General features: G+C 42.4%; 1 protein-coding gene across 2 annotated transcripts in view; it reads right to left on the bottom strand.

Moving 5' to 3' along the window:
- Positions 1-13,107, bottom strand: part of RNGTT (RNA guanylyltransferase and 5'-phosphatase) — a 668,054-nt gene that overhangs the window by 31,431 nt on the left and 623,516 nt on the right. The window lies entirely within an intron of this gene.

The raw sequence follows: 13,107 nt of genomic DNA, 5'->3' as shown, positions 1-13,107 counted from the left end.
ATCAATAGTGAAGTGCAAATAACGGTTTACTTTCAGGACCATTAACATAGCAATCTATTTCTATTCTTTGAGATAAGGCCAGTATTGGGAGTGCACCATACTCCACACAACTTCATAGTTTATGCCAAAGAGTGAGAAAACACTTAGGCTATGTGTCCACAGGAGAATGTAGCTGCGGATTTTTCTGCATCAAAATCCGCAGCTTTCCCGCAAAATCTGCACCTTTTCAAAGGTGCGGATTTGCCGCGGATTTACCGCGGATTTTTTTTTGCCCCAATTTTAAAGCCAAAATCCGGATGAAAATCCGCAACAATAATTGACATGTTGCAGATTTTTCCGGAACAAAATCCGCTGCGGAAAAATCCGCAGCGTGGGCACAGCATTTCCAAAATGCCATAGAAATGGCTGGGAAGTACCTGTGCTGCAGATTTTCAGGAAATCCGAGGCAAAATCCGCGCATTTTCCGCAGCGAGGGCACATAGCCTTAGGCCACGATTCATCAAAACTGGCGTTATTCACCCTGGTCTTAATGAGGTGTCAGGAAGCAATGCGAGGCACCTGATTTATTAATAAAACAGGCACAGTGCGAACTGGCATGCACCTGTGTGTGTGCATCTCACTCCAAGTCATTTGTGGTGTAAAGTAACACCACTGCTCATCATGAATTAGATGAGCTGTGGCATGATGCCACCGTTTTGCTAGTGTCCCGTCCTAGCTCCACCCATTTTGGCAAAGTTGGGTGAAAACGCCAAAAGTTCCAAAACTCTTGTGTAACTCTGGGTTGCACAAATATTTAGCATTTTTTTTGCAGAGCAATTAACACCAGAATTCTGGTGTATTCACTTTCTTTGCATTTAGAGGATTCTTGGCCAGAAAATTAAATGTTTTCCACTTCATAAACAAGTATATCAGCTTGAAAGTACAAAAGGAAGATTAAAAGAAAATGTTTTTATTCAATTACTCTAAAAGGTCACTATAAGTAGACTGAAACTTTGACATGTTAAATGGATTTAGTACAGGCTAATTTATAAACTTTGTGATTTGCTGGAGGGCAGTACATTGTGTGCTATATCTTTTAAAAACAGCTTTTTTTCCTCCAAGAGCGTCTGAAAAAATAACTTACAACGTACTTTGAGATTTTTATGTATTTCCATGACGCATCATCTTTGTTTAAAGGGGTTTTCAGAAATCAAAATCATGTGGCCAAACATAGAAAATGAGAAATTAACATAAATTACTCAACTGTTAAAACCACTGATGCTCCAGCACCTGGAGCAATGTAATGCCGTCCGTAACTGATCACTTCCAGCTGCTGCCGGCACCAAGTATAGCTGATCAATCGGGGTACCAGATGTTACAACCCCAATCATCTGATACTATTGAGCTATCCTAAGGATCTTCAAGATCTTCAATATATAGTCATGGTCACATGAAACCTGTAGACACACATGTTCTTGCTGCCATCACCCAATACAAGTAAAACCTGCTTTTGGTGCACATACCAGTAAATACATCCAGAATCTGTTGCAGTTCTCCTGCTCTGTACCTTTCTATAGATACTATTTTCAGTGGGCAATTACTCCTCAATGTCATTCTTATGGTACTACAAGTGCTGTATCCCTTTTTTGTTTTAGGCTGAATTCAGACGTCCGTGTTTCAGGTACGTGTAACATCAATTTTTAACACGGATGCCCCAAGTACCCATGTTATTCTATGCTGTTACTCACACGTTTGTGTTCTCACACGGACCGTGTGGCCCAATGTTTCCCCGCACGCACACATGCAGACATGTCCGTTTTTTCTCCGGCAGCACGGGTGTCACATGGAGAACCACCCCTTTAAATATTTAGTCTTACTGTAGCTTTGTTTTTTTTGGCAATTTCTCTGAGGTCTGTATGGTCAGACCTTGGATGAATTTGATGGGATTTCCATCCCTGGGAAAATTATATATTGTCTTGAATCTTTCCACTTTTGAATAATCGGTCTTAATGTAGAATGAAGTACTCTAAATTATTTGAAATGGCTTTACAACCCTTTCCAGATTGAGGGGTTTGAAACAGTTTTATTAAGACCACTCCTAAAGCCTTTCAACCTTGGCATTCCTGTTAACACACCTCTATGCTCCAGACCAGCGAATAGCCAAAACTTCTGCTGTTAGACTGCATTCACACATTTTGGTTGCAGTTTAGTTTTTTGCCACAATCACAGGAAAACTAAGAGGTTTTTGCCATTATTTCCTAGAATTGAAAAACTGATGTGTGTTTTAATCACAGTTATGGCAAGAAATATACAGTGGCAGCAATGTTTTAATGCATCACTTTGGCATACTCTTTCTTAATCTGTTAAAGCCAAATAATGGACTGTCTGTAAAGGAGAGGGTTCTGGTATGTGGATCGGGCTCAGAAGCTGAGCTCGCTGCACACGTGACAGATGCTGGCTAAATTAACTACCATAGTTAGCATCTGTGTCCCACAGCCACTGATGGAGTTTAGCTTTGGCCAAATGCGTTAACGCTGGTGCTCACATGTACCTGGCTCCAATGGGTTTCCCGCGATACCTTACAATGGCAGCCAGTCGCATGTTCAAGTTCCCTAACTAAAAATACATGCAAATTCTAAATTATATTTTAAAAAAAATGTAAATATAAAAAAATAGAATCACTCCCCTTCTCCATATTTAAATATGATGAGATTTAAAATAAATAAATAAATAAAAAAATAATATATATATTTGGTATTGCCACAATAAAAGTCTGATCTATTAAAATTTCTAATTGATTGAGCCGTAAAGAGAAATAAAATCGTAACAATAGAATTAAAGTTATTCGGAAGTCATACTTTCCTAAAAAATGCTATAAGAAGTGACATTGTATCCAACCCAAAATAGTATCAATAAAACAATCGGCTAGCCATGCAAAAAAAAAAAACAACAAAAAACCCTCACACAACCAGAATGATGAATAACTAAAAGCGTAACAGATCTCAGAAAATGACAGGAACCATTTTTCATTTTTTATCAAACTTCAGAATTTTTCTTATTCACCATTTTACCCCACCTGGGATTCCCCCCTGCCCACACTTTTCAGTACATTGTATGGTAAAATGAATTTGCCCTGGAGGTAAGAGGTTAAATAATGACCCAATATTTTATGTCATACGTTACTGTTCTTTTGAGGTTGTATTTATTTAATTTAAACATCTTGTAAGGATCAGATGTTATGTTTTTTTTATTCCATTAAAGTGGTTGTCCACTACTTTTACATTGATGGCCTATCCTTAGGATAGATCATTAGTGTCTGATCGTCTGGGGTCAGGCACCAGGCACCCCCACTGATCAGTTGTTAATGGTTCGGACAGCAGGAAATGCTCGATTCTGGATCTGCCCCATCAACAGATAGTGGTGGCCGCGGCCATGTACTGCATTTTCTGCCTCCCATTCAAATCAATAGCAGGCGGATGTGCATTACCTGGCGGCAGCCGTTTTCAGAATGCAGGGCAGTTCCGGAAGTGAGCATTTCCAGCTGCCTGCTGCCCCTGCCGGCAACAAGAACAGCTGATCAGCGGAGGTGCGGAGTCTTGGCCTCCAGCCAATCAGACATGAATGATCTATCCTAAGGATAGGCCATCATTGTAAAAGTAGTGGACAACCTCATTAATATTACTAGGATCTTAGGTAGTGACAAGTCTACCTCATTTTCTGCTAATCTCTCACATGTTGCTTTACAAGACCATTAGTTTACAAAAGCAGACATTATACTCAAAAACTAGAAATACATTTTCATGCACCAGCACATTTAAGATCATTGACTGCCGCTTAATTATAGCACTACATGGTTTTCTAAGAGTCAATTCACAATACTTATACATATAGGAGTTATTGAAAACCCCTTATACTATAGCTCAGTGTGTTCAAATTGGCTGATATGTACAAGGTCAAGAACCACCACAAATTCACCAGAGAGTCAATGGAAGTAAGCATGGAAGGCTTAAACAGAATAGCTATAGATGAAAAGCCTTAAAACAATAAATGGAGGAAAATAATTTTCAAAAATGGCACTGAAATTTCTCCCTTAGAGGAATTCTACCATAGCATATTACAGTCTATCCTGTTGATAGCACAAACTTGCTTTTGTGGGCAAATCACTAAGGGGTATTTTACACGTTGCGACATCGCTACCACTATATCGTCGGGGTCCCGTCGTTAGTGACACACATCCGGCGCCGGTAGCGACATCGCAACGTGTAAATCCTAGATGGAACAATGAAAGAGCACAGAAGCGTACAATCTCGCTGATCTGTGTAACGTCATTCATTTCCATAATGTCGGATTGACCGCAGGTACAATGTTGTTTGTTGCTCCTGCAGCACCACACATTGCTGTGTGTAAACCCGCAGGAGCGACAAACATCTCCTTACCTGTGTCCCGACGGCAATGCGGAAGGGAGAAGGTGTTATGTCCCGCTCATCTCCGCCCCTATTGGCCGGCCGATTAGTGACGTCGCGGTGACGCCGAACGCACCTCCCCCTTGAAGGAGGGATTGTTCGGCAGTCACAGCGACGTCGCCGAGCAAGTATGTCTGTGTAAAGCTGCCATAGCAATAATGTTCGCTACGGCAGCAATCAACACATATCGCATGTGCGACGGGGGCGGGTGCTATTGCGCTGGACATTGCTAGCCGATGCTAGCTATGCCGCAGTGTGTAAAGTACCCCTAAGACCAGGTCCAGATGGTCATATTTCACTGTCTGTATACGGACTGCAATGCCAAGACTAACCACAGAACGCTAGACCCAAACTTCCAGCGTCATAGGCATATACAAGGCCTTAAGGGTACTTGACACACTGCGACATCGCTAGCGATCTCGTTAGCGATGTGAAATTCTAGATCGCAAGTGCGATCTTTCGAGGTCGCACATAGGTCATTTTCCGCATGTGCGATCTCGAAAAATCGTACTTGCGATCTAGAATTTCACATCGCTAACGAGATCGCTAGTGATGTTGTAGTGTGTAAAGTACCCTTTAGAGTAAGTTCAGACACAAATTTCTATGATTATCCTATTCACAGTGGGTACAGATAGTATCAGACCCCTTTAAATATTTCACTTTGTGTCATTGCAGCCATTTGGTAAATTCAAAAAACTTCATTTTTTTCTCATTATGTACACTCTTTAGCCATTTTTAGAGAAATAAACCAGAAATGTAGAAATTTTTGCAATTTTTTTTAAACAAGAAAAACTGAAATATCACATGGTCATAAATATTCAGACCCTTTGCTCAGTATTGAGTAGAAGCACTCTTTTGAGCTAGTACAGCCATGAGTCTTCTTGGGAACGATGCAACAAGTTTTTCACACCTAGATTTGGGGATCCTCTGCCATTCATCCTTGCAGATCCTCTCCAGTTCCGTGAGGTTGGATGGTGAACATTGGTGGACAGACATTTTCAGGTCTCCCCAGAGATGCTCAGTGTGAGTTTAGGTCAGGGCTCCAGCTGGGCCAGTCAAGAATGGTCACTTAGTTGTTCTGAAGTCACTCTTTTGTTGTTTTAGCTATCTGCTTAGGGTCATTGTCTTGTTGGAAGGTGAACCATCGGCCACGTCTGAGGTCAAGAGCACTCTGGAAGAGATTTTCTTCCAGGATATCTCTGTACTTGGCCACATTAATATTTCCTTTAATCACAACCAGTCGTCCTGTCCCTGCAGCTGAAAAAAAAACCCATACCATGATGCTGGTACCACAATGTTTCACTATTGAGATTACATTGGGCAGGTGATTAGCAGTGCTTGGTTTTCTCCACACATGCCACTTAGAATTATCACCAAAAAGTTCTCTCTTCGCCTCATCAGAGCAGAAAATCTTATTTCTCATAGTCTGGGAGTCTTCATGTGTTTTTTTTGCAAACTCTATGAAGGCTTTCATTAGTCTTAAACTGAAGAGAGGCTTCAGTCGGGCCACTCTGCCATAAAGGCCCGACTGTTGGTGGACTGCAGTGATAGGAGAAAGTTGCACAAAGTGAACTATCTCCCTAATGCATCACTGGAACTCAGCCACAGTGATCTTGGGGTTCTTCTTTACCTCTCTCACTGAGGCTCTTCTCCCACGATTGCTCAGTTTGGCTGGACGGCCAGATCCAGGAAGAGTTTTGGTGGTCCCAAACTTCTTCCATCTAAGGTAACTTGAACAAAGTACCGACACTCCAAATCTTCTGGTATTTTTTAGAATTTATTCCACTTAAGTGTATAGGTGTAAATTACGCGTTTCAACTAACAGTGAGCCTTTTTCACATCTATAAATTATACGTGCACCTTGGATTGTGTGCTGCCTGGAACACTTGTTTCTGCATATTCTTCATATACTTCCTTCAAAGGATTATGGAGGCCACTGTGCTCTTAGGAACCTTGAGTACTGCAGAAATTCTTTTGTAACCTTGGCCAGATCTGTGCCTTGCCACAATTCTGTCTCTGAGCTCCTTGGGTAGCTCGTTTGACCTCATGATTCTCCTTTGGTCTGACATGCACTGTGAGCTGGGAGGTCTTATATAGAGAGGTGTGTGCCTTTCCAAATCAAGTCCCATCATTTTAATTAAACACAGCTGGACTCCAGTGAAGGAGTAGAACCATCTCAAGGAGGATCACAAGGAAATGGACAGCATGTGACTTAAATATGAGTGTCTGAGCAAAGGATCTGAATACTTATGACCATGTGATATTCAATTTTTGTTTAAAAAAAATTTGCAAAAATTTCTACATTTGTTTTTTTCCTGTCAAGATGGGGTGCAGAGTATACATTAATGAGGAAAAAAAATGAACTTTTTTGAATTTACCAAATGGCTGCAATGAAACAAAGTGAAAAATTTAAAGGGGTCTGAATACTTTCCGCACCCACTGTAACTCAATGAGACTGGCAGATCCACGCACATGCCACAGATACTACCCCAACACTGAAACGTTGCATTTGTCGCTTACAAAAGTTGTAACGGTCTGTAAAATATACTAATTTGTGTTGTTCCATTACTGTGATGCACTTCTCTTATTGGTTCCTCATCTTTTTTGCTTCCAAAGTAATGTGATGGTGTGACATCACAACTAGAGTTGATCGAATCTACCACCAGTACCTCCTAATTTTCAGCCCCAGCCAAGATAAAACTGGCTATGGGCTGGTATACTCAGCCCGCAGCGTCCCGGTATTGCCGCACCTATTAGATGTGACAATCCCGGTGCTTTACCAGCGCACAGCTGCTACTAAACCCTAGGTTAGTGATAGCCTCGGTATCTATGAGATACCTGCATCACACTAACCTGTAAGGGAATGTAAATAAACACAGAGAAAAATCCTTTATTTGGAATGAAGTACAAAACACACACCTTCCTTCACCTCCTTATTAACCCCCAACACCCTGCAGGTCCGGCGTAATCCACACGAGGTCCCATGCCGCTTCAGCTCTGCTACATACAGCCAGACCGCTGGCTGTGCAGACAATGACTGAGCCGCGATGACTACACGGCAGGCAGATACTGTCACAGGCTGGAAGTGCGTCTGCCTACAACCAGAGACGAGAGGACAGCAAGTGGGCGGGGAAAACATGGAAAGCTGTGTGTATACGATGCACAGTACAGGAAGTGAATGTGTGACCCGGAAGCAGTGTGCCACCATGACACCGAGTCTCCGCAAGTATGAAACGCTGTTTTATTCCTGTTTTTCTGTATTTTTCAATTATTTTCGCCACTGCTGGATCCAGATCGTGCAGCCGGAATTCCGGATCCGGGTCGGTCACCCGAAAATCTTTGAAACCGGGCAGATCCGGATTTTTACAGTTCGGATCTGCTCAGCCCTAATCCTGACTTGATAGTACCATGAATCGATGACAAAATGTCAGGTCACGTCAGGTGCATATTGACTGTTACAGTTAGGTGATGTGTCATATACGTTAAGTCATCACTTCTCAAATAAAGCAAGAAGGACTGGAAAATAATAATTAGAGGAAATATGATGAGTATTATTTTCACATTTGATACCTCAATTTTAATCTTTAATCCAGCCGAAATAATTCCGCAGACACCAGCGATTTTGCTTAGAAGGTCTGATTGATTCCAATCCCAATATTATATCACAATAAAAAGCAAGAAACATAGCCTTGGGATGTCTCTCTACACATAATATGACTGAAGAAAAAGGCAGCTGACATTCAGAAAAAGCTTCAAACACACATAGTCACAAGATACTGCTATAATGATAGAAATGTGGATTAATAAATAAAAGTTACTCCCTGAAGAGATATAGCAGCTGTTGGAAAGGGAAAACATAAGGTTCAGTGAGAAGGCAGATGACCTGGTGTAATCAAGTGCAGAATCTAGAACAAAGTGACTTCAAGGTTAGGATAATGGATAGACTATGCCAGCAGGGTAGATCTGTACATATGCCATATAACGCGGCATAAATATAGAAAATAATGTAGTCAGTTACTGTAAATCAAGAAATTCTGGAATCCATTTTTGAAGGGTTACACAGATTCATTCTAATTTAGACATGGTATACAAAAACTGGTAGGAGTGCAGGCTGTGCCAATTCAGACATGACACCAGCGCTCGCTTTGTATCCACTGTTTTTTTCCCCATCTCTGAACAAATTCCATTTCTATGTTACATATGTTTTCTGGAATACTCCTCGGGTGTCTCCATGCTCGATAAAAGCGTACGTTGAAGTTACAATATTACTTCATTCCTAAAACAACTCTGGGGAAAATGTTGTAATTTAAAAGAACTTTCACAAATGTGCAGTAAATCTTATAAATAACACCTTGATATTACTAGAAGACCTCCAATGTGCTGCTATGTTTAGTATAGTCTTCTGCTTACATAGGGGTATGTAAGTGGCACAGCAGTAGAGCCTAACAGAACGACTACACATGGGGAAACCTGCGCAGGCGCACTATTGTGCACAGTGTTGGTTTTCAATGAGGCGGCTGATGGATGTCTTGAGTCCCCTGTTACCGAGTGCTTTGCAGTATGTCTAAGGCTCCATGCACACACTGCAGCTTTTGTTGTGCATTGGTTGCTTTTTTTGGTGCAATTTTGATGTCAGATAGTTCTCACTTTTGACTCCCTGCAAAGTCTAAGAGAATTCATGACTGCAGTAAAGAAGGGGTCAATGCTTTATAAAGGAATACACTGTAACAGATTTCCTAGGCACTATATATTGGTAATTTCTTTTTAATCACTGCATTTGTATTGCCAGAAAGTGACCAACCTTCCTAACATCATTAATTTAGAAAACAAGAATTGGTTCCAGAGCATAGATATGGCAACACAAAGTAGGAACGTATGAAACCAATACAGATAAAGGAAGACCTACCAGAAGCTGGTAAGTTTCTTTCTATGCAAATGAGCTTCTATTAAAGGGAACCAGACAGCTGACGCATGCTGCCCAACCCGTGCGTCAATCTGTGGGCAGCATGTATTAGGCACTGGCTGTAGTATCCCAGTTAGGTCTGTTTGACTCAAATACTGCAGCGTTTCAGAGAAAAACATACTTTACTGGTTGCTGGGGACCGAGCGCACTGTAAACTAGTCAGATGGGTCCAAGTGGCTTTTACTTGCCCGCTGCCCTGGATTTAAAGGTCTATGCCTACATATACAAATAAGTAGAGATCTTTCAATCTAAGGCAATGGGCAGGAAGAAGCCGCCGGAGAACTGCCTGCTCGACTAGTCTACACTGACGCTGTGGAAGTATGTTTTTCTCTGAAACATTGCAGCATTTCAGAGTCAAACATGGCTGGCTGGGATAATACAGCCAAAGCCTGATACATGCTGCCCATCTATTGGCCAGCATGTATTCAGCTGTCAGATTCCCTATAAGTCAAAACGTTCTATGCATAGTTTACAGTACATGTAGTACAGGTAGGGAGCAGCACAGTACTCATAGCGCTTATAAAGAGTAACACAGTGCATATAGTACAGGTAGGGAGCGCAGCACATTATTCATAGCACTTATAAAGAGTAGCACAGTACATATAGTACAGGTAGGGAGCAGCACAGTACTCATAGCGCTTATAAAGAGTAGCACAGTACATATAGTACAGGTTGGGAGCAGCACAGTACTCATAGCGCTTATAAAGAGTAGCACAGTACATATAGTACAGGTAGGGAGCAGCACAGTACTCATAGCGCTTATAAAGAGTAGCACAGTACATATAGTACAGGTAGGGAGCAGCACAGTACTCATAGCGCTTATAAAGAGAAGCACAGTACCTATAGTACAGAAAGGAAGCACTACCCAACAAGTAGCACAGATGGACAGCAGCACAATAAATGTGACATATGCAAAAAAACAAACTGATAAGTGCATATAATGTAGGCAGAACACTGTTCAATATACTGTACGTAGTACAGGTAAATAGTTAAGTACATGTAGCATAGGAAGACAGCAGCACAATACATTTTACCACAAAAACAGACACCCAATATGTGAATCCAGTTTGGTAAGAAAATGCTCACCGATTGGTTTAAATTGCCCAGAATGATTGGTGGGATTCTCCAGCCAATCTCATGGGATTTCAATCAACACAGAGCATTAATGGAGCTAATAATAAATGTAAGCTGGTGAATACTGTATGTAGCACTGTAGCTTATGTTGGTTTTCAGTTGCATTCCCAATCCCCTGCGAAGATTAAACAGTAAGGGTACTTTCACACCTCCGGTTTTTCTTCTGCGGCACAATCCGGCACTTTGCAGGAAAATCGCAACCGTTTTTTTTTGCTGCCGGTTGCGATTTTCCTGCATAGACTTTAATTAGTGCCGCATTGTGCCGCATGGCCTTGCGTTCCATCCGGTTTTTGGCGCATGTGGCAGATTTAGCCGATGCGGCGGCCGGATGGAACGTTGCCTGGCACGTTTTTTCGTGCGGCAAAAAAACCGCATCGCGCCGCATTCGGCCGATGCGGCGCATCTCTCAATGCATGCCTATGGCGGCCGGATGCGGCGCGATGCGGCAAATACCGCATCCGGCCGCCGCATGCGGTTTTTGCCACTGCGCATGCTCAGTAGCAGGCCGCAAGCGGCAAAAACCGGGCGGGCCGCATGGGAAAAACTTATGCAAAGGATGCGGTGTTTTCACCGCATCCGTTGCATAGCTTGCACAGCCGGATTGAGCCGCAGGGCTCAAGCCGGATGTGTGAAAGTAGCCTTACCGGCGGTTTAATTTTTATCCCATAAATCAATAGTAGACATGAAAATAAGTAACTTTGTAATATAGGTTATCAGACAAATCTGCTTCTTTCTCTGCCAGAACTGATCAGTCATTATCAAATTCTCACTTCTGAGGTAAAATCTGTCTTCAGTGAAGACTTCCCCATTATTGAGATAGGAGATGGTGGGTGTTACTGAGGAGATTCTACGAGGACAGGAGGAGGGGCGGAGCACTGCCTCTAGCTCCTCCCTCCCTCATAGAATCTCCTCAGTAACACCCACCATCATCTCTCTCAGTAATGGGGAAGTCATCACTGAAGACAGATTTTACCTCAGAAGTGAGAATTTGATAATGACTGATCAGTTCTGGCAAAGAAAGAAGCAGATTTGTCTGATAAGAAATATTACACAGTTACTTATTTTCATGTGTACTATTGTTCCACTTAATAAATGTGGGCTATCATTAATACCTGGCGGAATATGAGGGTTGATTGACAAGATGTTACCAACTGCGAGTGGCATATGAGAAGTCCGCTGACAAGCAGTGTCAATATTCTGCGAAAGGGTGAAATGCACACACTAAAATATGTGCACATTTTGACAAGATGGAATTTAACACACTTCAACTTCCTCATGGGTAACAACATTTTGTGACTTAAAATCATTTATATTAAATTAAACTATGGCTTTTTTATGACATACTGAATTGTACAAAGGTTTCAGGCAGGTGTGGAAAAATGCTTTAAAGAATAGAAGTGTTAATTGTTTATTTTTATCAATTAACAAAAAGTAAAGTTAATTATTAATAGAGAAATTAAGTGAAATCAATATTTGGTGTGACCACCTTTTATCTTCAAAAACTGCATGCAAGTGTACCTAAAAGAATGGATGCTACTTTGAAGAAACTTAGCAGGGAGGTTGTTCCAAATATCTTAGGGCGGCTTTGCACGTTGCAACATCGCACATGCGATGTCGGTGGGGTCAAATCGAAAGTGACGCACTTCCGGCGTCACTTTCGAGATCGTAGTGTGTAAATGCTAGGTGATACGATTAACGAGCGCAAAAGCCTAGTTATCGTATCATCGTTGCAGGCTCCGACTTTTTCATAATTACGCTGCCGCGACAGGTACGATGTAGTTCCTCGCTCCTGCGGCTGCACACATCGCTGTGTATAACGCCGCAGGAGCGAGGAACATCAGCTTACCTGCCGCCGGCGGCTATGCGGAAGGAAGGAGGTGGGCGGGATGTTTACTTCCTGCTCATCTCCGCCCCTCCGCCGCTATTGGCCGCCTGCCGTGTGACGTCGCTATGACGCCGCACGACCCGCCCCCTTAGGAAGGAGGCGGGTCGCCGGCCAGAGCGACGGTCGCAGGGCAGGTGAGTGCATGTGAAGCTGGCGTAGCGATAATGTTCGCTACGCCAGCTATCACAAGATATCGTACCTGCGACGGGGGCGGGGACTATCGCGTGTGACATCGCAGCATCGGCTTGCGATGTCGCAACGTGCAGAGCCCACCTTAGACAATCAACCACAGACCTTCTCTTTGTGTGATCCCAGACATATTCGATGTTGAGATTAGGGCTCCATGAGGGTGCCATATCACTTTGGAGGACCCTTAGTTATGATGAAGATAGTCCTTAATGACATTAGCTATATGTTATCCTGCAGCAGAATGCACTTGGAGACAAATTATAAGCCACCATAATGATACTGGATGATGGAGAGAGAGGTAATTTGTTTCAACGTTGCTTGCAGACACTCATCATTGTACGGCTCTCCAGGCCTTTAGTGAATAAATTGCCTTCTCATATCAAAATAGTTCAAAGTCTGACTCTTCAGTCAATAACACCTGCTGTTATTTTTCTGGACCCCAGTTCCCCCTGTTTTCATGCATAGTTGAGTTGCTTGGATTTGTTTCCTTGTTA

This window comes from Anomaloglossus baeobatrachus, chromosome 3, assembly GCF_048569485.1.
Source record: "Anomaloglossus baeobatrachus isolate aAnoBae1 chromosome 3, aAnoBae1.hap1, whole genome shotgun sequence".
Taxonomy (NCBI): Eukaryota; Metazoa; Chordata; class Amphibia; order Anura; family Aromobatidae; genus Anomaloglossus; species Anomaloglossus baeobatrachus.
Note: the sequence above shows the minus strand (reverse complement) of the source record. Positions and strands in the feature narration are given on the sequence as shown.